Source organism: Brachyhypopomus gauderio, chromosome 13, assembly GCF_052324685.1.
Source record: "Brachyhypopomus gauderio isolate BG-103 chromosome 13, BGAUD_0.2, whole genome shotgun sequence".
NCBI lineage: Eukaryota > Metazoa > Chordata > Actinopteri > Gymnotiformes > Hypopomidae > Brachyhypopomus > Brachyhypopomus gauderio.
Genome location: NC_135223.1, coordinates 3,699,926 through 3,726,594, shown reverse-complemented (window position 1 = coordinate 3,726,594; position 26,669 = coordinate 3,699,926). Strand labels below are relative to the sequence as shown.

Genomic DNA, 26,669 nt, shown 5'->3' with positions numbered 1-26,669 from the left:
TGTCTCTGCTCTACGGGAAAGAACAGCAACTCTACTCCGAGCCTCTCCCGGATGACCGTGCTCCGTACCTTATCTCTAAGGCAGAGCCCGTACACCCTGTGGAGAAAACTCATTTCTTCCGCTTGTATTTGCGATCTCATTCTTTCGGTCATTACCCAGTGCTCGTGACCATAGGTAAGAGTCGGAACGTAGGTTGACCAGTAAATCGAGAGCTTTGTCTTCTGGCACAGCTCTCTTTTACCACCACGGTCTGGTACAGTGTCCGCAATTCTGCAGCACTAATCCGCCTGTCAATCTCTCATTCCATCCCTCACTTGTGAACAAGAACCCGAGATACTTGAACTCCTCCACTTGAGGCAAGGACTCACTCCCGACCCAGAGAGGGCACTCTACACTTGTTCGACTGAGGAACATGGTCTTAGTTTTAGAGGTACTGATTTTTACCCCAGCCGTCTCGCACTCGGCTGCAAACTGATCCAGCGAGAGCTGTAGGTCTCGGTTCGATGATGCCAACAGGAGCACATCATCTGAAAAAAGATGTGGAATCCTGAGGCCATGCCTGAGGTCGAATGCTTTCTCCAAATCCACAAAGCACATGTGGACTGGTTAAGCAAACTGTCATGTACACACTCGGGGACCCTCACAAGAATAAAAAGCTGGTCCAGTGTTCCACGACCAGGACAGAACCCACATTGTTCCTCTTGTAACTGAGATTCGACTCCAGAACCCCTACATAGGTACCGTGGAGGCTGAGGAGTGTGATCCCCTGATAGTTGGAGCACACCCTCCAGTCCCTTTTCTTAAAAAGGGCACCCACCACCCGGTTTGCAAAGACGTTGCCAGGACAGTCCTACAACATCCAGAGCCTTAAGGAACTCAGGAGCGATCTCATCCACCCCCGGAGCCTTGCTGCCAAGGAGTTTCACAACTGCCCTGGTCACCTCAGCCCAGGTGATGGGCAAACCCCCGTCCGAGTCCTCCAGTTCTGCTTCCTCTGTGGAAGGTGTGATGGTGGGATTGAGAAGTATTCCTTCCACCACCTAATGACATCCCCAGTTGAGGTCAGCAGATGCCTAGCCCCACTGTATACCGTGTTGGTCGGGAACCGTGTTGGTTCCCCTCCTGAGTTGCCTGACGATTTTCCAGAATCTTCTCTGAGCCGATCAAAAGTCACTTTCCATGGTCTCACCAAACTCTTCCCACACCCGAGTTTCTGCCTCCGTAACAGTCAAAGCTGGGTTCGGGGATTGCCACCACGACAAGCACCTTGCGGCCAAAGCTCTGATCTGCCACATTGACAATGGAGGCACCGAACAAAGCCCACTCGGACATTACTTATTGAAGCTGGGACAATCAGACAATGACAAATTCTACCTATGATGTCAATTACAATTACATCTCATCTTTTTAAGTGAGAGAACTTTCACAATTGGTGACTGACTAAATACTTTTTTTCCCCCCACTGTCAAGGTGAGTGAATATTTTTCCCAATATAGTGTGTCTCAATATAGTGTGATATAGCTCCTGACCCATGATATAGCTCCTGACCCCTCCTCTCCTGGTGTGTGTTTGTGTGGTTTGCATCTGTTTTTGTACATATATGAACAGGGTGTCTACAGGTTTGACCAAGGGAAAATTAAGACATTTTAAGACTTTTTAATACCGTTTTCCAAATAAAATTAAGACCAACTCGCAAGATCATACACGTTAAAATAAAGCACAAAAACCAACTGATTATTTACATTAATTAATCTAGCTGCTTGAAAACTTCAAATGTTAATGCACAAGACGGACAATACAAGACACAAACATTACATTTTTTTTCACTGTACAGTATACACAATGAAACTTTATACAAAACAAAATTCAAACACTGACAACAGCATCATACCACACACACACACACACACAAGGCCATTTTTCCTGTTTTTCTGATCCACACTCCAGCTCACGCTCAACCCCTTTCAGTTCTGCTACTTTTTCTCTGAAACTCTTTCTAAGGATGTTTGATTTTGTGATCACTTTGGCCATCAGGGTTCCTGCTTTCCCTTTGGCTTGTTCAGCAAGTAAATTATTATTATAACTGGTTTATACTTAACCTTGAAAGTGACGTACAAATGATTTAATTCCATCTTGTTAATGTGTATGAACCCTGCAAACATGACTTGGTTAATTGCGCTGAAGCGCGGCGCGCGAAGTTTTTACAAATTTCGAGAGGTGTACGACAACGCGCGAGCCGCTCGTCAGCCGCTGCGTCGAAAATGACGTAATCGCGGTGGTTTCGCCCATGCGCGAGCGGTTTGCAATTAACCAAGTCGTGTTTGCAGGGTTCATACACCGTAACAAGATGGAATTAAATCATTTGTACGTCACTTTCATGGTCCATTTCTATATATCCCAGCACATTAAACTTAAATAAGTAAAATATTTATACATATACTCGAAATGATTCGAAATAATTCGCTTTTTTATCACATTATTTAATGGTTGTTTATTTTCAAAACGCCCAATCTTAACGTCTTCACGTTCTCTCATGTTTCGTCCTGGAATTACAAGAGGCTCATATTTGTTAACGTAAAGAGAACTGTTCAGTCAGACAGATATTTGTTGTGAAATGAAGCAGTTACAATTTCAAGCATTTTCAAGTACTTTAGCCTAAATTTCAGCACTTGTCAAACTTGGAACACAAAGTAACATTAAATTGGTCAGGTAAATGTTCCTTCCCCTGTTTTTGAGGAGTGTTCCTTTATACTAACACATATATCGTTTCGGACAACACTGCAACGGTCCCGCCGTTCGCGGAGGTTCACGCGCTACGGTCACTCGCGAAAGTATAAACCAGACTTGAAGGCGGCATCAGGGAACATGGTTTTAAACAATGAGTCAATTCCTTCGTTGGATCTGTATGACTGGTGACTCTTAACTGTTTTTAGCGCCCATATTACCTAAGCCTTCAAAGTATTGGTAGAGCCGCATAGCCTACAGCGTGAATGCGACGTTGAGCAGAGCTCGACTGAATGGTTCTCTTGTTGGGCAAAACGTAGATATTGCAGGCTGTTGCTGACGAGCCTCGCTGGTATCTGTGACAGCTCTGAGCCACCAAGAATATGTCGGGTCTTCCAACCATTTCTGGCTAAGTTTGCATTTCCCCATCTCTCCGAACAGACGTTAACGTACATACAGCCCGCATGAAATTATGATCCCGCCAGTCCAACAACTACCGGTGCTCGTTAAGCCCGAAATACTTGCGAGCAATATTTAAGTTCAACACACCGCTAACGGAATTATTCATCCCTAAATTTAGCTCCGCAAATTTAAGACATTGTGGATTAAAATTTAAGACAAAATAAGACTTTTCAAGGCCTTATTTGACAAAAATGAAATTTAATACCATTTAAGACTTTTTAAGGACCCGCGGCCACCCTGATGAATGTCCTTTGGGTGTGCTTCTACCAAAAGACAAGCAGCACTGCGCTCGACGTCAGGAAAAAAGATGAACCTTTCATCTGAGCAACCGTGTGAGGCCCAAAGTCCAGTGGACGAGTTGCTACCAAAGAAAAATGGCACATCGTGTGTGTGGGAGCATTTTGATTTCAGGAATACTGACATTGGCCAAAAACAGGTACAGTGCAAGACGTGTCGAGTATCAGTGCTAACCTCACGAGGTAACACCACTAACCTTCATCAACACCTGAAGAAACATCATCGACAGCTGTACGATGAGTGCATGTTTAAAAGGTCCAGGGATGAATCCCTACCTCAGGCACAATTACCAGGTACCACGGCCAGGCAAAATTCAGTTACACAGGCGCTCGACTGCATTGCGCCATATGAAAAAAGCTCGCAAAGGAACCGCAAGATAACCAATGCTATCGCGAAGTACCTGGCTAAAGACATGGTACCAATTTACACAGTGTCCAAAAATGGTTTTCAAAACCTTCTCTTGACAAAAGATACCAGCTTCCATCTCGCACATACTTCAGCCAAGTCGCCATTCCAGATCTGTACACTACATGTAGGAACAAAGTTGAAATGGAGCTGAGAAGTGTGGAGTATTACGCGTCAACGAGCCGAACCGCTGAACCTTACCAAAGCCTCACTGTTCACTTCATAAATTAACATTTTGAATTAAAGAGCAATTGTCTATAGACATCGTACTTTCTTCTTGACCATACGGGAGAGAACATAGCGATTTTTTAAATGTAGAAGTTTCTAATTATATTTGATAGATATTTGAAACACGAATACAGGTTTAGGATTTAATGGATTAAAAATAATCACAATTTAAATCGCAATCGCAATATTCTGTGGAAAAATCACAATTAGATATTTTGGCCAAATCGTGCAGCCCTAATCTGAGTCCTACTCCATGTGTGTTTTGATAAGCACTAATTGCCCAGTCATTTGTAATAATTAAGGGCTATTTGAATGAATGCTTGTCTATGCATCTGTAGCGGATACATATGTTTGTGAATTATGAACGGGGCACCATCCTGATTGCTCAGGAACCAGTATTGTGATAACAGAGATAGGTGGAATATGGTTTAATCAGTCTCATTAACAAAGGGTTAAGTTCTGATTCCGCGCAGTGACCTAATACCATCAATCAAAATATGTATTTACCACCATGACCAGATTAATGAACAAATATCAAAATTTATTAAATGGTTAATATGACAATTGATATAAAGGATAACATGTGGAATGATTTGGCTCAAAGTGAAACTAAACCTATACGTGAATCTACTAATCTAACCAGATATATAATGGTAAACAACAAGGAATAGCACATTAAACAGCAACAGCAAATAATCAGCAATTATTGACGGTCATGGAACTTAAATGGATTATAGATGTTTTAGAAAGAAAGTAGGATAGTATGAAGAGAAGATCCGGGCATAGATTTCTATAGTAACAACTATTGCTAGATCGGACTCTGGGAGGTAGAGATATAATTGGTCGCTAACAGACGAACTGGCAACCCCAAAACAGCACGTGAACTCTGGGTCTTACTGTGACGTAGCCCGGCACGTCCGTGCGTGTGTCCGGGGGGAGGAAGGCGTGTCGACCGACGCGCGTTCAATGTTCGTTCACTCCTGAGGTGGCTGGGTCAGCGGAGTCTGTCTTTCAAGACAGCTGGAAGCGCTAAGACCTAGCGGTGACGTCACAGTCGTGGCTGGAGGGTCGCAGTTCACTTGATGAGATGGACTTCGAAGTTAAACTAAAGTTAATTTATATCAGCCAAACAGAAATAACTCGAATTTAACTAAGAAAGGAAGATGAGCTTGACTTTAAAACAATGAAAACAAAATTAAGTTTGACGACGACACAGACTAAATAAAACACTTTCTCGAGAAATAAATTATAACGAAGGTCTTCTAGAAGTTGGATAAAGTTCGAACTTAATTGCGGTCTCTTGGCATCACTCCAACTCTTTTTTTCACTTCTCGAGGGACACCTTTTAAGCAACATTTAAGGGCGTGACTGTAGTTCCCCATGAGTTGCTATTCTGGTGATCATTGGACTCTGATTCCTGAATATGCATAATCTCTGCCCGGACAGGAGGTAATCCGAGAAAGGAGAGAGAGAGGAGAAGGGAGAGAAGGGGGGTTTGTGACCCTGCACGTCTCTCAGAGATTTAGTTAATGGGAGACAAAAGCAGACTATTACAATTTCAAGACAATTGGAATTCTCTGATTCCTAAATAAATTGATTTGTATGCTCTGCCTAAATAAGTATTAATTTGACTCTACCAGCCTATACCTTGAGCCATTCTTAATTTCCACTTCTTGACACTGAATGACACATAATGCACAGACAGGTATGAATATGAGGTCACAAAAGCACATATGAACATGGTTACATTTGGTAAGTGACAACTTAATATATGTATATGCCTACTATAGCACATTACATTTTGATACTCTGATATATAAATCTTAATTAGACATTACACTGAACTACAAGTTTATTGATAGATCTCAAATAATGTAGCACATGGATATGAGAATATCTAGGTCTCTATGACCTTAACACACAGAACTTAATGAGCATGCATATCTAAACAGCAGAACACACAAGAATATGTATATGCATGCATGCCTTCACAATACAATTCAAAGCTACAAAGAGTAGTGTATCTAACTACTGAAATTATAGTAATACATGGATATGCATCAATGTGGTGTGATTATATAACCACAGAGATTCTGATAACATTACTTAACTCTTTACCACTGTACCACACAGTGTTGCGAATAACGCCGTTAAAAACGGCGTCATTTAGTCAGTAACGGGATAATATAATTAATTACTTTTCCTGTCGTTACAATGCCGTTTACATTACTGGTCATTAAAAGCGGTGCATTACTATATATTGATATACTAACAGTAATCCGAGCAGACCCCTGCCCAGGCTAGTGAGGAGTAACAGATCTCGATAGGTCACAGTTCTCGGTGTAACACCTGTTTAACTTAACAAGTCAGTAAGCGATTGGCTAAGGCAGCGTTATGGTAGCCAATCAGATCCAGTGTTTTTACACGCGTGCAGAAGCACGCCAGTGACACACGACACGGAGAAGAGGCAGATATGGCGAGTCAGGAGCAAGCCGAAGAAAAATTAGCATTTTCAAGGTGGCGATATAAACATTATTTAAGAAAATACTTGAAGTTCCTGAATGTCTACCAGACTGGGTATTTGATTTATTTAATTAAGAATAGAGGTTTTATTGTTAAGTTTACTTCAGTTGTGAACAAACCAGTTGTCTCAGGTTGCACTTTATATATAGTGTAACTGTTTACTTTTGCTTTTTTTTCCCAAAGATTTGGGATTTTTAAGGATTTTATCCTGCACTGGTCTGTTGATGTGCAATAAATATCAAGAGTTAAACACCTTTATGATCTACTCATTTCAACTGACTGTGAAAACTGCTTTTTCAAAAATCCTTATTCATTGGCATATAACTTTTTTTTTTACTGTAATGCAAAAAGTTACTTTCCCTGGTAACGAGTTACTTTTATTATAGAGTAATTCAGTTACTAACTCAGTTACTTTTTTGAACAAGTAGTGAGTAACTATAACTAATTACTTTTTTAAAGTAACGTTCCTAACACTGGCCATTAGTCAGCTTGCTAATGAAATCTGCTGTTACATTCAATCCGGAAGCACTTAGCCATATTTAGGCGAATTTTGCCTCTGTGGATTTCTGCGTTTGATTTTAAGTAGATGGACTGGTTTGACTTTCTTGACAGAGCTCTACAAAGCAGTTGACCCTTAGGTGAAAGTAATTAAGGCAAACTTACTTATGTGCAACTTTAATGGAGCTGCAGCGTGTTTTTGTGCTGACTGCTTGTCTAACATACCTGTTACACTGAAGAAGCTAAGGGTGCCAGACACAGCCTGATAAGACCGTGATTAGCCAAGTTTCCCAAAGGCATTGCAAGAGCTCCTCATGTTGTTCCTCCACTCTCCACTTTTCCCAACCCTTTAAAAAATACATAAAGCATTGCATGAAAGGAATATTCTAGCACTAAACCTCAAAAGCGTATTTTGTTTCAGCATTTAGGATCATTCAGAAATGATTTTATATATCAAATGCTTCGTTCTAGAGGGACAGATGGTACAAAAATGACCTTGCATAGATTTTCCTAGAATAATTATGATTACAGAGTGACTGAAAGTGATTAGTGCTAAATGTAGCAATGTAACAGATGGTTTATTGATTACATTTCATTGTGAGAACAAACAAAGGAAACAATGTCTATGCACATTAGTTTTTTACTGTTATACCCCATGCTTGACTGAAAGTTGTGGGCAATTATGCTATATTTATTACTATTATACTATAACTAATGCTAGTCATCTGAACTCAGTTTTCTGTTAACTCTCTATTGGTATTGGTATATTCAAAGATATTTCATTAAAATAAAAAATAATAAAAATTTGCTTGATTCTAGCTCATGTTATTTTATATTACACAATACATGTGTGCATTATTATATATGTGTTTCATTATTTTAAAGAGTGCAGGTCCTATCCTACACTTCTGCTCAAATTGGAGAGAAAGAGAAAGATGTAAATACTGATTTATAATTCATAAAGTGATACTTTGGCTGATGTGTATAGCTGGACAATTCAGTCCATTTAGGAAGTACTAATAGCCGCAACAGTTCTTTTGGGTACTTGAAAGAAATCAGGAGGAAGAGGGCCACTTACAGTAAATCACCACGAATACCATCAGTATGACTTATGATGATATACACAATGTTGAATTGACAGAGAGAGAGAGAGAGGGAGAGAGAGAGAGAACCTATAGGTGATACTGTACACTGTAAACCCGAACAGTATTGTTAACTTATACTCTTTATTGGTATAACACTCAAATCGTGGGTTCGAATCCCAGACCTGAGGCCATGACTGAGGTGCCCCTGAGCAAGACCCTAAACCCTCAATTGCTCACTCGTATAAAAAAAATTAGATAAAATGTAAGTCGTTCTGGATAAGAGTGTCTGCCAAATGCCATAAAAATGAAAAAAAAAAAGATTAAGTTGGGGGAAATTATATAATTATTACAAAAACTATTGTAGTATGTAGTACTTAAAAATTAAGATTTTCCTAAACTTATATATTTTATTTAAAGTTTTTTTTTTAAAGTAAACTGTACTTTTATATTACATGAATTTAAAATTTCTTAGGTAATCGGTTACAACAAAACTTTGAGTTTAGTGAACTTGTTGGGTTTTACAGTGTAGTGAACAGATGGCTGACCAAAACTGACTGCAGTGTTCATGAAATAGAGGACAGCATTTTAGTGGAGAGCATCCCACAACCATTGTTATTCAGGGCCAAGGTGGACTTATTAGGCATTATAACACATAATGAAAGCATGTTTACATCAAGCCACGTGTGTCCCAGAACCTTCGCATATTAGCGTTTTGGTCCACTGTGCACAGAGTGTGCATGCACTGATCACAGAGCTGGAGGAATATGTATGAATATGTGGCTGCTCAGTCCATCACTGCTAAATGTACCATGTTCCATTTCTGTGAAGTGTTAGGTGTAACCTGTTGATTTTAACTGCTTTTTTAATGCACCTTTCATCAGTGTTTCTCTAATGTTCTGTATATTAATCAACAATCAGTCGACCAAGAAACTGGAAATTACCAAGAAATTGGTAATGGTCAAAGCTCAAGAGGGTGTGGAAATGTGTGTGCACTGGTGTGAGGTTCAGCTTCATACAGATCCCTCTTGAATTTCCAATCAATAGTCTTGTTTGTTTGCAACTCCATTTGTGTAATGTAGAAAGAACATATATGGTCTAATACAGAGGTGGGCAACCCGTCATAGACCAAGAGCCACTTTTCTTACTGTGTTACGGCAAAGAGCCACATCATACATGGGCGAGTGTAGATTGTTGAGCCGGGGGGGGGGGCGGGGGGCCAGTGTAATCTATTGAGCCGGGGGGGGGGGGGGGGGTGGCAAGTGTAATTTGTTGAGCGGGGGGGCGAGTGTAAATTATTAGCTGTAAAGACAGTCAAATACGTGTTTTCCACTACGCCGGTTTTAACGGTATTAGCGGCTCGCTAGGCTTGTAAACAAACCGCGCACCACGAAAATGTATCAGTGTGTCACCCCGTTTGTGCAGGTCAGCCCGCGGACCAGCTGGGGAGCCGCATGAAACCAGGCAAAGACGAGCCGCGGGTTGGCCACCCCTGGTCTAATACATAAAAATGCTGTAGTTTGTGAAGTTTGTGAAGCCCCACATTTGAAACCACTGCCTTCCCCTGTATGCCTTAGGAAACAATTATTGGTCTATGATTATATGCACATCTTTGAATCAATCTTCAGCAATAAAAGAGATGCAATACAAGCCAGCCTAATAGAAATTAAGTAACAAATTAATTTCAGAAGTCAAACATCGCAGGGTAAATATGTGCACATGCGGGTGATCACACATGGCCTAATGGTCATCGCAAATGTTTGCCATTATGTACAACAAAAGCAATTACCCATGAATGATTTGCCATGGTGAGGCCACGCTCATGTAAATGAACAAAGCCCCATCTCTGACTAAAAAGTACAAAGACAGTTACTGATGTGATGGAGGAGGCTTTAAACTGAGACAATATGATGATGATTCAACTTAGATGCCCAAGTAAAAGAGGCCTCTGCCAGAACGTTTGTGATTTGAAGCTGGACAGAATCGATAAGGGCCTGCAAAACCTACCAAATCTGCAAAATCCACTTTTGATTGAACGCTGATATGAAATGAGCTTTTGTGAACTGTTGCCAAAACACATCAATTCCTTCCAAGCTGAAGGGTCACAAATCAGTATGTTCTCCTTAAGTAAACAGCTTCCTTACTGAACTACACGGTACAGTGTTTTACACAGTATAATATGAAGCCACAGTAATTCTCTTGTGAATTCAGTGCCGTTTTCCTTATAACCATGCACTACACTACTGCATTATTGGAATTACTGTTCTCACAGTATTACTTTCTGACTGTTTACAACACACTGCTGAGAATCTTATAGTAGGCTACAGCATTCACATTTACTTCCAGTCATACACCCACTAAATAGTGCAAGAAATAAATGTTTAGAAAACCTACACTATAGTCTACGTTACATTCAGAGGTGGGTAGGAACGCGTTACACTTACTCCGTTACATTTACTCAAGTAGCTTTTTGGACAAAAATGTACTTGTAAGAGTAGTTTTAATATGAACGACTTCTACTTTTACTTGAGTAAATATGTGCTGAGAAAAACGCGACTTTTACTCCATTACAATCGGATTTGCGCCGCACGCTACCATTACGTTCGTTTTGTAAATAATTCCTCTTTTCAGTAGAGACTGACCAAAGTCTCGTCACCTGAGTATGAGTGACCAATCAAATAAAGCCGGTCAGTCACGTGATCACATACGCAAACTTTCTCCACCGTAGCAAGAAAGTGACAGAAAAACCTCCCGAGCATCCCTGACCTCATACAGCCAATGTTCACATTACAAACGTGTAAAATGACAGTTATATAATGCGCTGTCAGTTGTGTCTGCCAAACGTGTGGACATTTCAGCCTACAAGAACTCAACATCAAATTTGAGGGATGCGATAAGTTTGCTGTATGTATAATTATGTGTAATGCTATATCTCTGAGGCATAACGTTTGTATGATGTAATTATTAAATGTAACGCAGTGCAATACTAAAAACCAGTTCACACTCTTGAGTGTACACACTAGCAATATATGATGATTAAGTTTGCTACAAATTGATTCAGTTGGCGTCAAGTTGTAGCTACACGTATTGGCTGACAGTCTCATCAGTTAGTACCTTTGTGGAAGTTACACAGGCCTAATAATTAGGAAGAAACAAAAATACATATTATAATTTTTATATATTATATTTATTTATTATAAATTATTTTTGTTATAATTAAAAGTCATTGTTTCCCGTAATTCAATTTCCCATGATGTAATTTATTGACACGAGACAGTACTCATGCATTTACTCACTACTTGAGTAGCTTTTAATCAAAGTACTTTTTTACTTTTACTCAAGTAAATTTTTGGTATGCATACTTTTACTTTTACTTGAGTAACATTTGGTTCAAGTAACAGTACTTTTACTTGAGTAAAATTGTTGAATGCTCTACCCACCTCTGGTTACATTCTACATCTACACACACACACACACACACACACACACACACACACACACACACACACACACACACACATAATAATAATAATATAATAATAATACATTTTATTTGATGGCGCCTTTCTGACACTCAAGGTCACCTTACATAATAATAATAATAAATGAAAAATTAAGACAAAGAAAAGGTACAAAATAGATTAAAAATAATGGATAAAATAGTCAGAATATCGGAATCATACATTAAAGGCAACTCTAAACAAGTATGTATTGAGACCTGACTTAAAATACGTAATATAGAGTTTCTTAAATCGGGTGGCAAGACATTCCATAGTCTAGGAGCAGAGTTACTAAAAGCCCTGCCCCCCTTGGTGCTTAAGCGGACAGTGGGGACAGACAGGTGAGTGGAGGCAGATATATACAGTTGTGATCAAATTTATTCAACCCCCACTGAAATAAAGTGTTTTGGCCAGTTTGACATTGATTTTGATCATTTCAGTCATCTTATTTACAATTATATCAAAGAGGCACTTATAAATTAGACAAACATAACATAATATTTATGATGGAATAACCACAAATGTCTTTACTGTGCTCACATCATTATCAGTTTTATTCAACCCCCTAGTGACATTATTTTTTAGTACTTAGTACAACATCCTTTTCCAGTTATGACAGCTTTCAAGCGTGAAGCATAGCTTGACACAAGTGTCTTGCAGCGACCTATGGGTATCTTAGCCCATTCTTCATGGGCAAAAGCCTCCAGTTCAGTCACATTCTTAGGCTTGCGCACTGCAACTGCCTTCTTTAGGTCCCACCAGAGGTTCTCAATTGGATTTAAGTCTGGTGATTGCGATGGCCACTCTAGAATGTTCCAGCCTTTCATGTTCAACCATGCTCTAGTGGACTTGGATGTGTGCTTCGGATCATTGTCCTGTTGGAAGGTCCAACGTCTCCCAAGCCGCAGGTTTGTGACTGACTCCATCACATTTTCCTCCAAGATCTCCTGGTACTGAAGGGAATTCATGGTACCCTGCACACGTTGAAGCTTTCCTGTACCATTAGAAGCAAAACAGCCCCAAAGCATAATTGACCCCCCGCCATGCTTCACAGTAGGCAAGGTGTTCTTTTGTTCATAAGCCTGGTTCTTCCTTCTCCAAACATAGCGCTGGTCCATTGTCCCAAACAGTTCTAATTTAGTTTCATCTGACCACAGTACACTGTTCCAAAACCTTTGTGGCTTGTCCACATGACTTTTGGCATACTGCAGTCGACTTTTCTTGTTCTTTGGAGTCAGCAAGGGGGTGCGTCTGGGCGTTCTGGCATGGAGGTCTTCATTATGCAGTGCGCGCCTTATTGTCTGAGCTGAAACTTCAGTGACCACATCTGACAGGTCTTTTTTCAGTTCCTTAGCAGTCACGCGGGGATTTTTCTCCACATTACGCTTCAGGTAGCGCACAGCAGTCGCGGTCAGGATCTTCTTTCTGCCACGACCAGGTAACGTTTCCACTGTGCCCTTTAACTTGAACTTGCGAATGATACTTCCGATAGTGTCTCTTGGAATATTTAACAACTTCGCAATCTTTTTATATCCATTGCCATTCTTGTGAAGAGCAATAACCTCTTCTCTTGTCTTCTGGGACCATTCTCTTGCCTTCACCATGCTTGGAAACACACCAGTAGATGTCTAGAAGGAGCTGAGTATCACAGTCCTTTTAAATCTGCCTAATTGGTGCTTATCATGCTTGATTGCTGCTCGTTGACATCCACAGATGTTTTCAATACCTGATGGAAAACACTGGAATGAACCTCTGTTCTTAGGAGTGGTAGTCGTAAAGGGGTTGAATAATTGTGTCAATGAAGAAATCACAAAAAGGCCATTTAATACTTTATGACAAAAAAAATTGATGCTATCTTAGTTGCATTTAGTTCTTTAACAAGTCCTTGTAAGATTTCATTATGAACACAATTACAAATGTGCACTGAATTCCATAAAACCCTTCGCAGCATTGGGGGTTGAATAAATTTGATCACAACTGTACACACTATCTGACTAGGACCTCAACTGGATGTCTATAGACATGAAAGACAGGTGTACTATCTGTCTGTATAGGACATCAATTGGATGTCAATGAACGTACAAGATCATCGGGTCATTTGCCATTGTGAAATTCAACGTTTTTGACAAGTAGTCGTGTGAAACACCCATTAAATAAATATATATGTACTTTATGAAAAAATCAATAATTCTGTAGTGTAAAAAATACCATAGAAACTGTCATATTTTGACAAACAAACCTTGTTTGAAATAGGAATAGGAATATTCCTATTGATGACATTTAAATATTGCATGAAGTTTACATTTTCAACTTATCTTCATGATTTTAGAAACTGGTTAGTGCCATCTATCACTATGTGTCCAAATTGTAGCCATATATTTTATTTAATGGTAGTTTATTTTCAAAACGTCAGCAAATTCTCTCGTTTCACACTGCATGTACAAGAGGCCATACCTCGTGATGTCACCACACTGCGTCGTTAAACTGTTTCATTTGCGGTACCAATAGATTCGTATGAAGGTATCTTCACAAGACAGGCCTATCTCGAATGTAGCCTACAGGCTTTGGAACGCTGCTCTTTAATTATAATTCTATTACCCCTCCACCTCACATACACGCACGCAGACGCACACACACACACACACACACACACACACACACACACACACACACAAATGGCCATGAAGCAAACAACATGATACTAATGTTAATCAGCCGTGACCACTTGATATCATGATAATATGGACAGGAGCAGCATGTTTATTAATTTTATTTTAATCCATAGGATGTTTATGAGCAATTACATGTTTGCAAAGAATACTCTTTTTAAAGCATCTTGGGCAGCACAGTGGCTTGGTGGTTAGCATGTTAGCCTCTCAGCACTGGGGTCTTGGGTTCAAGTCCTTATCTGAGTGGAGTTGCCATGTTCTCCCTGTGTCTCTGTGGGTTTCCTCCGGGATCTCCGGTTTCCTCCCACAGTCCAAAAACATGGAGGTTAGGTAAATTGGCAGTCCCAGACAAATTCTCCCTGAGTCTGTGTCTCTCTCTGTTCAATAAAAAACAAGTTGTTCTCTGAGTGTGTGTGCATGAATGTGTGTATGCTTGTATGTGGTGGATGGTCTCTGTCTCTAGGGCAGAGGTCTCCAACCTTTTTGAAACTGGGAGCTACTTCTTGGATACCAGTTATTGCGGAGGGCTACCAGATTAGTACGCATCAATGGGGGGTGGCGAACGAAAAGTTGCGTGTGTCAATTGTCAAAAGCGGAAAGACCGCTAGCAACCGCGGACAATCTATAATAGTAGCAAATACATAAACGATGCAGCGCTTTGGTGCATGGCACTATAGTGAGCTATTTTTAAAACAAGCCGGCGGGCGACTCATGATGTGGGTGACCCCTGGTTTATTCAATATTGACGGCAGCCTAACTTTTTGATTGGCAGCTAATTGAGCAATAGAACACGAGAGGGAGTGTGTTATCAAGAATATATGTACATGCCGTTACTTGACAACGCGTCCGCGGAGTGATACAGAGAATGAGAATACCGTGCTGTTATCACACATATCTACAGGGTTAGAACACTTCTCAAACAGTCGGATTGTGAACTAACTGTTGTATAATTGGCGAATAATCATTTAGTGTTAGAAGGGGAGGGACAACTGTGAATTTTGATTGGACATAAATTTAAGTAGATTTCTTGATGGGACCAATTAGGTTTACAAATTTATATGTAATTCATTGGACCTTTGGCGAGCTACTCGGAAAGGGGTGGCGAGCTACTGGTAGCTCGCGAGCGACGTGTTGGAGACCCCTGCTCTAGGGTATGCCCCCCTCTCCCCTTTCTGCACCCCATTCAATCCCCCAGGGGGCTGTGGGTCCCAGTAGAGAGTACACTGTGCGCAATTGGCTGCCGCTTCTCGCTGGTGTGTGATTGGTCGTGTAAGATTTGTAACTGTGTTAACATTGTAAAGTGACCTTGGGAATCTTGAAAGACACTATATAAATTGAACATTCATTCATCTTAAAGTTTATTTTTTATTTAGAGGTATTTTAATTTACAGTGGCTTATGCATGTATGTGGGTTCTAATTTGTGACTGCTATCTCTTCACTGTCACTGTTTTTTGCAGTCTTATCTTGCCAGCATTCACTGATTCAAGTGAACTCCATCTATGTTTAAGTCACGTGTATGCAGCTGTGTACTAGGGCTGGGCAAAATAGACAAAATCATAGCCCAATACATTTTAACTTAATGGCGATATATGACATAGGATATAAAAAATTTAAACACCTTATGAAATCCTTTCTTTTTTTAACATACACACACACACACACACACACACACACACACACACACACACACATATATATATATATATATATATATATATATATATATATATATATATATATATATATATATATATATATATTTCAACTCTTGCAGCATGAAGTGGGATATAGAAACTACAGAAACCTTGAAAAGGTTTCATAAAACTTGATGTTTAACTGTAATTGCCCTTGAAAGCCTATAACATATTGAAAAGTCTGAAATAACATTGTTGAAGCAAGGGTACCCAGGCCTTGGTTAACATCAAATTCAAGGACCTTTAACATTACTTTCCAGGACTTCCTGAAATTCAAGGACTGCACCTGGTGGCATTTACCTACTGCTACCCCTGAATGATATCAAAAAACAATGCAAATTCAAATCACTGAATGCCATATTTCAAGCCATGCATCCTGAAATGTGCACTTTCCATGCATGACATTACACGCTGATTCAATGGAAACTTCACTCAAACATAATGTTAACCAATTCACTTGTGAGAAGGTGTCATGCACGTAAAGAGGCTACACACATTAACTATGTACAGGAAAGACAAGAATGGAGTGCCGAATGAACAAACTAATTTCACCAATGAAATCTACAGGAAAATGACTGCACATTTTCAGTTAAAATCAGCATAGGCCCTGCAGAAACAATGTAATTTAAAATAAACGTGTGCTGACAAAATAGGAGATATATGGGCCAATTGACAAATTTGGAATGAGCAAAAACTATTGTGGTTTTATCATTTGTATTAGGATGTTTCTAAAACGTCTATTATAGAATCTCTACTATATTCATAGTAAATCTTTTGATACCATCATTGATAAAACGCTTACACTTGATGTCAACTAAGTTACAGTCATTGGGCATCAAAACATCCTACCAACTGCCCTATTATTCATTGACAGTGGTGTTGATCCATGTGAAATTTCAAACCCCCCAAAATAATCAAGGCCCTTTTATTTCCAGGGCCTTGAACTTATTTTTTCATATTCACAAACTTTCAAGGAATTCAAGGACCTGTGGGAACCCTGTGGAGCTTTAATTTTGAACCATATAAATACGTTTTTTGGACATCCATAGCGAACGTTTAATTACATCGGTAGCCTATGTAACGTTCAAAAGACATCTACAGATATGGATTAACATTTTTGCGATGTATTTTTTAAACATATTTTAAAGGTGCATTACTGAGGTTCGTTTACATCGATTATTAAAAGACATTTATTTATTCTGGCTTTTCAGTGGACGCATTTTGAACGTTTAAATGTGCATAATTTGTGCCTTTGCTCAGTAGGAGGTCTTTTGCGTGTTAGCCCGACATCATTCAACATTCGTACTGCGACATCTCTCCTCCTCTTGTGGCATCCACCATTTTGACCCATCGAAATTCACCAAACAACAGAACCCTAAAAAATATTACAAAAGACCGACAAACTATGCCAACGGGAGTACTCACCTGGTTGTAAAATGAAAATAAAGTGGGTCAGAAATACCTCCAGTAAAATACCTAACGAAGGAAAAAAAATTATATATTAGGCATTTAAAGAACACAAAGAAAATGAGGAGAGAATCTTGCTAAATTATCTTATTAACGTTAAGCTAGTAGCCTGCTAACCGCAACCCACTTTGCCAGGACCATAAAAATGCTCGTAACGTTAATCAGGTCTGAATATTTAATTACTGTTTATTTTTATATACAATTTTGATAATATGCCCCTGTATTGAACAGTATCTCAAGATTAATACAGTGGTACCTCGAGATACGAGTTTAATCCGTTCCAGACCCGTGCTCGTATCTCGAACTGCTCGGTTCTGGAAGCAATTTAACAATGTAGTATTGTAATTGGTTCCGGTCCTTAAAAAAGTCACAAAACTAGCGTAAACGTGAAAAAAAAGACATGTTCTTTATTAATAAAGGCATGAACCGGTGTCCGAAGTTGGGACAATATCGTCAAGCCTTTCGCCGTGTTTGCACTTTTAAAGTTGTCCTTCTGCTTCAGGATAGTGCTAATGGTGGATGTACTCCGGCCGAACAGACGAGCGAGTTCGGCTACACGAGTGCCTTTCTCATGCAGGTGAATAATCTCCTGCTTAGTTTCTATAGTTATCATTCTCTTCTCACTGGACTTTCCACTACTAGAGCCTTTCTTTGGAGCCATAATGCAAAAAAAAAAAACGTTTGTAGTATTGAAATACTGTACTGTATACACCGTACGTACTGTTACTCGTTGCAAAGCACACGTGCGAATGGCTGTGATGACCGGTTCATGCTCGTATCTCGAGCGTGCACTCGGATGTCGAACAGAAATTTTGCTCGTCTCGGTGCTCGTATCTTGGATTGCTCGTATATAGAGCAGCTCGTATCTCGAGGTACCACTGTAGATCAATCACTTACAGCTTTGAAAAATTCATACTTCTCTCAGAGGAACAGCTTTCCAATTGAGGGAAAAATCGCGCCACAGGCTGACGTCACAAAACGCACGCGCTGAACAAAATGTCTTCATACACCCATTAGCGTGTGTGTGTATATATATATATATATATGTATATATCAGTGGGGAACCGTCAGGGCCCTCTACGCCCTCTCAGAGGGCCTAAAATATTCTTAAATAATTATCCAATTTTATTTTATCTACTTACAGTTTGACAATCGACATCTAAACAATTACAAGAATATAAGCAAATAAATTATTCAATCGTGTCTATTCAATCTGTGTTGGAAGGTGAGGGGTTAAGTGGAAGCCTGTGAGCCTGTGTCTCCCCCTATCAGGACGTTTACAGAGGGCCTGGCAGTTATAATTCAGCGCAATACCAGTTTCAAATGACAGCAAAATTGACCAATCATATCTTCTCTCTTAGTGGGCGGGCTTAACTGTATGATAATTTCCGCCCGCTGTGGCGACGCTAGCTGTCGTTAGCACCACCGCTAGCTAGTTTCGATTCATCCCTTTGACGTCCTCGTGCGCGCTGTTTACATATTCCGCTTCCGAGAACCACGGATCTGTGAACCTTTTTTTGTTTGGAAACTTATTTTGCTTAAGACGTTATCTAGTACAGATATTATTGTTTATTGCGTTTTTAAAGCTGTACTGTCGTCTGTTTTTCTTTATTCTTTATTGCAGTTTAGTAAGAAAGGAAACAATTTTTTTCGGGGGGGGGGGGGGTAGCGGGCCCAGGTTTAAAGGTCACGGTTCGCTACTGGTATATATATATATATATATATATATAGTTTTGTCGACCACAGAAAGTAAGGTGAAAATCAAACAAATAATTCACTTCATATACAAATATGTTTCATAACACTGGTGAATGACATTGTGGTGCTATTAGAGCCATATTTAATACAGGGTTGCCAACTCTTACGCATTGAGCGTGAGACACACGCATTTGACCGTTTTCACACGCTCTCACGCCACACTTCCGATATCTCACGCCGAAAAAAAATATCCAGTTTATTTACCTCAGATCCACATATATGATTCAATACGTTACTAGTTCGCTAGCTCTGGCGCCATCCACCGGCGATATAACACTGAATCTATGTCCATTTTACGTTCGCCACCCCCCCCCCCACCCCCCCGCTCAACAACTTTCGTTCGCCACCGGATCCAGGTTAAAATCTCACTCCAAGCGAACGTCGGCAACCCTGTTAATATTTTGTGTGACTTCCACAAGCTTAAAGGACCACATCCATGCGTTTCGTCAATGATTCATACAATAGCAGAATGCAGTCTTACATGCCTCCCAGAGTTCACCAAAATTCTTTAGTTTTGTTTTCCAAGCTTCCTCTTTCATCCTACCCCAAACATGCTCCATGATGTTCATGTCTGGTGACTGGGCTGGCCAGTCCTGGAGCACCTTGATCTTCTTCGCCTTGAGGAACTTTGATGTAGAGATGGATGTATGAGATGGAGCACCATCCTGCCTCAAAATTTGACCCCTTTAATGATTGGGAATGTAAGATGTAGCTAATACTTCTTGATATTTTAGGCTATTGATATTGCCTTCCACCTTGCAAATGTTTCGCACACCCCGCATACTGAATGTAACCCCAGACCATGATCTTTCCACCACCAAACTTGACTGTTTTCTGGGTGAATCTTGGATCCATACGGGCTCCAGTAGGTCTCCTGCAGTGTTTGCGACGGCTCAACTGAAGATTCATCTGAGAAATCCACCTTCTGCCACTTATCCAGCATCCATCTGTTTAGCAGGCTGTGAGCCTTGGCAAATGCCACACAGTTTTTTACCTGCCTTTTGTTTAGTGCTGGCTTCTGGGCACTGATTCGACCATGGAGGCCATTTCGAGACAGAATCCTACAAACTGTCCTAGTTGACACAGGGACTTGAGGTGACCAGGCCTGGTGGAGCTCTGCTGCAGTGGAAGAGGGACTGGCTTTGGATTTTCTAATCCTCCCGAGCAGTTGTCTTGTGGGGTCTTATTTGTTTGATTTTCATACTTTCCATACTTTCTGTGGGCGACAAAACTTTTGTCTTGCCAAAATCTGACCTTTCAGTGTTCATTAAATGATCAATATTTCTGCAGTAAAGCAAATTTATTTTCGTAAATTAAATCTCATTTGGGAGGGTTTCAGCTTTCATTGGGTGGGGGTGGTGTGGCGAACGTAAGTTGTTGAGCGGGGGGCGGGGGGGGGGGGTGTGTGGAGGCGAACATAATTTGTTGAGCGCGGGGTGGCGAACGTAAACGTAACGTAAAACGTAACGTAAAACGTTACCGGAGGGGTTTAAAATGGACACAGCGAGAAAAAAAACAGATTTAAAGTGTGCAGAAACAGTCTGAATCGTGGTTTGAACTAACCTAGTTTTTTTGCCGGGACCGAATATTAAAAAGACAAAAAACCGGGACAGCCCGGGAAAACCGGGACAGGCACGTGAAAACCGGGACAACACTAGCTTTCATATGAGTCATAAGCTTTTGTTTCCACAACATGGATAAGCGACAGAAATTATGTCAGGGACATATATATATATATTCTATATATGACATATATATATATATGTCAATTCTAGGTGCCGCGATTAAAAGTCCTCACCAGGATTTTGCTCAAGCTTGCTAGATTTTCTAATTAGCAATCCAAGTAAAATTAGTGGAATCAACACAATCCAGGAAGCCTGAGCAAAATCCTGGTGAGGACTTTTAATCGCTGCACCTGGAATTGACAGCACTAATATATATATATATATATAATATTACGCCCCGCGCTATATATATAATATAATATTATATATATATATATATATATATATATATATATATATATATATATATATATATAATTAGTGGTGGGCCGTTATCGGCGTTAACAGCGTTCGTTAATTTGATGCTCTTATCAGGCGATATAAAAATAACGCCGTTAATCTATTCTTAAAGTTGGGTTGGGAACTGGGTCAAAATAAGTAAGCAAACTATGATGACTTTCACCTTGATAGTTTAGCTCGGGTGTATTCCTAACCAAATTGCCCAGTAGGGGGCGAGAACGAGTTTTCAAACCTGTGAATTACAAAGACTAAGAAATCGCACATGTGCTTACATGGATGCAGCTACGAAGCCGCCAAGTTTGCTTCATGGAAATTTCATTTTTAAGAAGGTTCCTAATGGCAACATTTACAAGACTAACGTTGTTTGCACCTTATGCAACGCATAAGTTTTTTTTTTTTTTAGTTTATTGTAGGAGTTCTACCAGTCTGAAGTACCATTTAAACGCAAAGCACCCGTTTGCTAATGCTACTGACGCTGAGTTAAGCACTGATGCAGCCCAGGGGAAGAGTCGCTGCTGCCAAAAACAGGTTATCGAGCCCTTGTACTAAATGTTGGCTTACATTTCAAATCTCATGTTTAGCTGAATGAACATGTTATCAACCCCTTTTAATGTACAGTATGTAGGCTTACAAATTCATGTTTAACTGAATATGCCCTCTAAATAGGGTTGCCACCTGTCCCGGTTTTCACTTTGCTGTCCCAGTTTTCCTGGGCTGTCCCGGTTTGTCCCGGTGTTCCTTCTTTTTAATATTCATGTAACGCGTTACTCCGCCCCCCCTCATTTACTTACGTTTATTCGTCGGTTTTAGTGTTTTGCACCGCCTAGTTCCAGCCCTTGGTATTATGGGTCTCACCTGTACCTCATCGTTGTTTAAATAAGTGGGTATTTAAATCCTTAGGACACGGTCTTTGGTGATCGTTGTTTCATGGCCTCCGCGTTTCCAGGTTGTCCAGTGCCGTCTGTCAGTGCTCTAGATTTTAGTCGATTCACTTTAGTCTTCGTTTCAGTCTTTATCAGTCTGTTCTGTCTCTGGTTATTACAAGTTATGTTGTTATGGTTATCGTGTATTTGTCTCCTTCGGGGTTGGCCGTTGCCTTTGGGGAAACGTTGTCCCTCTAGTTCGCAACCCTGTTAGGTTTGGCCGTTGTCCGTGTTTGTTCTTTTGATTTTCCTGTCTGTCAATGTTTTTATATTAAGGTTCATGTCCGCGTGTGTTCTAATTTTGAGTTACGTGGTCAAAGTCCTATGTAGCTGAATATTTAAAGTTTTGTTTGTCTTTTCTAAATCTAGGTATTTACTCCCTTTCACACACGAATTGTCAAAGATTACTGACGTGGTTGTTTCTAATGTCTTGTTGATCTGGTCACCGTTTAAAGAGTTGTTACCGCCCATAATGTTATGTGGTTTATTTAAATGCCTCGGTGATCTAGTTGTCACGTAAAGAGTGTTACTGCCCAGGTTGCATGTGTTATGTACTGTCGGTGATCTAGTCGTCACGTAAAGAGTGTTACTGGCCATGTTACATGTATTATGTACTGCCTCGTTCATCAAGTCACCATGTTAAGAGATGTCATTGTTCTGTCTTAATATTGTTATATCGAGGTATTACAGTGAGGTGATGTAATCCTAGTGTTTCATGGTCTGTCCAGAATGCCTCGTCGGTCTCGTCACCGTGTCGGGAGTTTGTCAATTGGTCATCTGTCTTTGGATTCTAAATTAAATATACAGTCTACTGCAAATGCAACCCTGGTCTCTACGCGTTTGTGTCCTACTTTACCCAAGTCCGCAACAGAATTGTTACAATTCAGTCCCGGCAAAAAAAATTCATTTAATGTCCCGGTTTTCACTAGGTTAGTTCAAACGACTATTTAGACTGTTTCAGCACACTTTAAATCCGTCTTTTTTTTTCTCGCTGTGTCCATTTTACACCCCCCCCCCCCCCCCCGATAACATTTTACGTTCGCCACGCCACCCCCGTCAACAATTTACGTTCGCCACCGCCCCTCAACAATTTACGTTCGCCACCCACCCCCCGTCAACAATTTACGTTCGCCACCCCCCCCGTCAACAATTTACGTTTGCGTATGACAGTGTCCTTGTTTTTTGTCAGACCTAGGTGGCAACCCTACCTCTTAAAGTTTGTAGGCTTACTTGGGTAGCACGCATATTCTGAATGAGCCATTTTAATCTAGATTAATCTAGATTAATTTCAAGATTTCAGTGAGATTAATCTAGATAAAAAAAAAATTAATCTATGCCCACCCCTAATATATATATAATAGAGGTGAACGATTCTGGCGATATCAGTGGGGAACCATCAGGGCCCTCTTCGCCCTCTTAGAGGGCCTAAAATATTCTTAAAACATAAATATATATAATTTATCCTATTTTTTAATCTACTTAGTTTGACAATCGACATCTAAACAATTACAGAAATATAAGCAAATTAATTATTCACCCGTGTCTATTCAATCTGTGTTTGAAGGTGAGGGGTTAAGTGGAAGCCTGTGAGTAAATTATAAATCAGCAATTATAATTCAGCGCAATACCAGTTTCAAATGACAGTAAAATTGACCAATTGTATCTTCCCTCTTAGTGGGCGGGCTTAACTGTATGATAATTTCCGCCCGCTGTGGTGACGCTAGCTGGCGTTAGCGTACCACCGCTAGCTAGTTTCGATTCATTCCTTTGACGCCCTCGTGCGCGTTGTTTACATATTCCGCTCCCCTGAGGAACATGGAGCTGTGAACCTTATTTTGTTGGAACCTTATTTTGCTTAAGAAGTTACCTAGTACATATATTATTGTTTATTGCGTTTCTAAAGCTGTACTGTCATCTGTTTTTTATTTTTTATTTATTGCAGTTAATTAGGAAAGGAAACAGTGATCCATCACCACTTCGCTTCTCTCTTTTGCGGGTTTTTATAAGATATTAATTTGAAAAATAATTTGCAGATCTTCGCCTTTTTGCCAGTTTTCTGCGTTATTCGATGGAAAAATATATATTTTGTGAATTTTTACTTTAAAAAATCCCAAAATGTATAAAAATATATTACAAATATTAATTCTAACAATAAAGGAATGTTATAAATCATAAAATTGTACGTATTACAGTATATAGTTCATAAACGAGGGATTACTGTACTTCTCTTCCTCTCAGACATTTCAATACTGCGGTGATATCTCCGTACTGTGAGTGACGACTCGAGGAGAGTGCTGATTGGGTGGGCCAGGTTGAGCTGAGATGAGAGATGAGAGGGGGTCGGGTCACTGCTCCGTGCTGTGTGATGGAGGAGACTTTGATGAATACACTTCCCCAGCTCCAGCAGGAGAGAAAAATAGCTGGAGTATCGATCTTTTTACACGAGTATTGTTCAATATCAATACCAGCGTTGGTATAGAGATTATCGATATTTGGATTGACCCGCCCACCTCTAATATATTCGTTTTGGACAGAGATCCTTCATCAACTCTGCATGCAAAGTACTTCTGAATTAATAAGAGGAGTAACCAGTTTATATATGAAAGTAGATGTTTAAAGTGGTTCCTCCTATTCTTTTAGAGAACAGTTCATCCAGCACACCTTCTGAAACAGTTGGCAACCACACCTCGCTTTTATTTACAATATAGATTGTTGCGTTATACATTTCCAAATATGTATCCATTGTAGTTTTTTTATGAATAAATGAATACATAAATAGATACATAAATATTTGAAGCATTATTTATTTAATATTATTTATTTATAATATTATTATTTATTATTACTTTCCCAACTTGTATGGATATCTTGCAGAATGTCAAATACATATATATCAATTAGTTCCAATAACCAATGCAAAATTTTCAGCTATGAAGGAAAAACTGTAGGTGTAAAGAACACTATCCAACAAGAAAGAATGGACGATTATTTCAAGCATCAAACAGCGGATTACACAGGAGCCACAAGATGCAAACCAACAGTAAGACACAAGAACACAAGGTTCGCTTAAAAAAAAGCAATAAAAAACAAATAAACAACAACTAAATCAACAAACAACAACCTACAATGCCAACAGAGCTCTGTAGCAAATTCTAAATTCGTTAATTCTAGACAGATTTACTGGAAGAAGAATCTTTTTTATTTACATTTAAATGCACTGGAAGAAGAATCGCGGTAGGATGTGAAAATGACGATGTCAAATCGCACGCAATCCATCACAGGCGAACATGGGAAATAAGGTGGAACTGCAAGAGATATTGGCATGGGACAAGGCACCAAGACTCAGCAGCTGACTGGACCCTACCTCATCCCTCCAGGAGGACTGGCTCCACATCACTGACAATTGCATGCGGCATATTTGTCAATGGGAAGATAAATGAAAAAATGACAGAAACTCCTCTCTCTGCCCCAGCTCTCCCCAACTCCTGCCCCTCCTCTTCTCTCCACCTCCATGCCCTCCTCCTGTGTTTGGCTGCCAGGAGGGGCGGGGTGGTGGTGGTAGTGGTGGTGGCGGTGGGTGGGGATGTCAATACCTCCTCCTCGTTCCTCCAGGATTCATGATGAGCAGGGAGGATTGCCTCTTGGAAAAAGCCACTCTATTCTTGCCTAACCAGTGAGTGTTCTCCTTCCAGATCTGCGTCTGCAGATGCAGATGCTGGCAACTGAATCCTTTCCCTCTTTTGTGAACTGTTAGATTGCTGCCTGTTCCCCCTCCGTCTCATTCAGGCTCTTTAATAGTCAGAATCCATCCCACTGCCAGGCGGCTGCTTCCCCAGATATTGTGTGTGTGACCGCGTGTATGTTTGTGTGTGGGGTTGTGAGAGAGAGTGAGAGAGGCAGAGAGATTGCAAGAGCAAGTGTGGGGGGAGGGCAGAGGGGGCTCTCACTCAATACACTGTCTCTGGGTTTCACAACAGAGAATCGCAGCGCCTCATCTACAATCTGGCTGTATAGCTAAAGGCAGTTGCCTGTCATCATTCATGCATAGCATTGTAATTTCATCTTTCTCTCAGGAAGCACATTTAGCAGGATTTTCTTCGTGTCTCAGATCCACAGCCTGTTCTCTATTTCCCCTGGAATCTCACTGGATTTAATGGTTAGCGTTTTTACAAGAGCACCAATTGAATTGTCAATTAGTGACATTCATGCTAGTCCTATCAGATAAATCACCATATTTGTTCAGTTGTGGTGGTAGCGGTTTTAGTTCCAGTGGCTTTCTCTGCAGACCAAGGAGGCCATTATGCAGATTGGCCATTTGAAGCCTTTTATCCCTATTTAAGCTTGGCCAATAGCAGCTGTTCTTCAAGGGTAGAAAGTTCAGTTCACACAACCCTTCCATTTGAGATTACGAGTC

At 40.2% G+C, this 26,669-nt stretch overlaps 1 long non-coding RNA gene across 1 annotated transcript; it reads right to left on the bottom strand.

Annotated features, from left to right (window-relative positions):
• Nucleotides 1-7,365: 7,365 nt before the first annotated feature.
• LOC143473385 (uncharacterized) lies at nucleotides 7,366-18,596 on the bottom strand. Its single transcript, XR_013120518.1, has 3 exons — nucleotides 18,467-18,596; nucleotides 17,509-17,559; nucleotides 7,366-7,484 (listed from the first exon to the last, which is right to left on the bottom strand). It is a non-coding gene; the product is annotated as an uncharacterized LOC143473385 (long non-coding RNA).
• Between the last annotated feature and the right edge of the window lie 8,073 nt (nucleotides 18,597-26,669).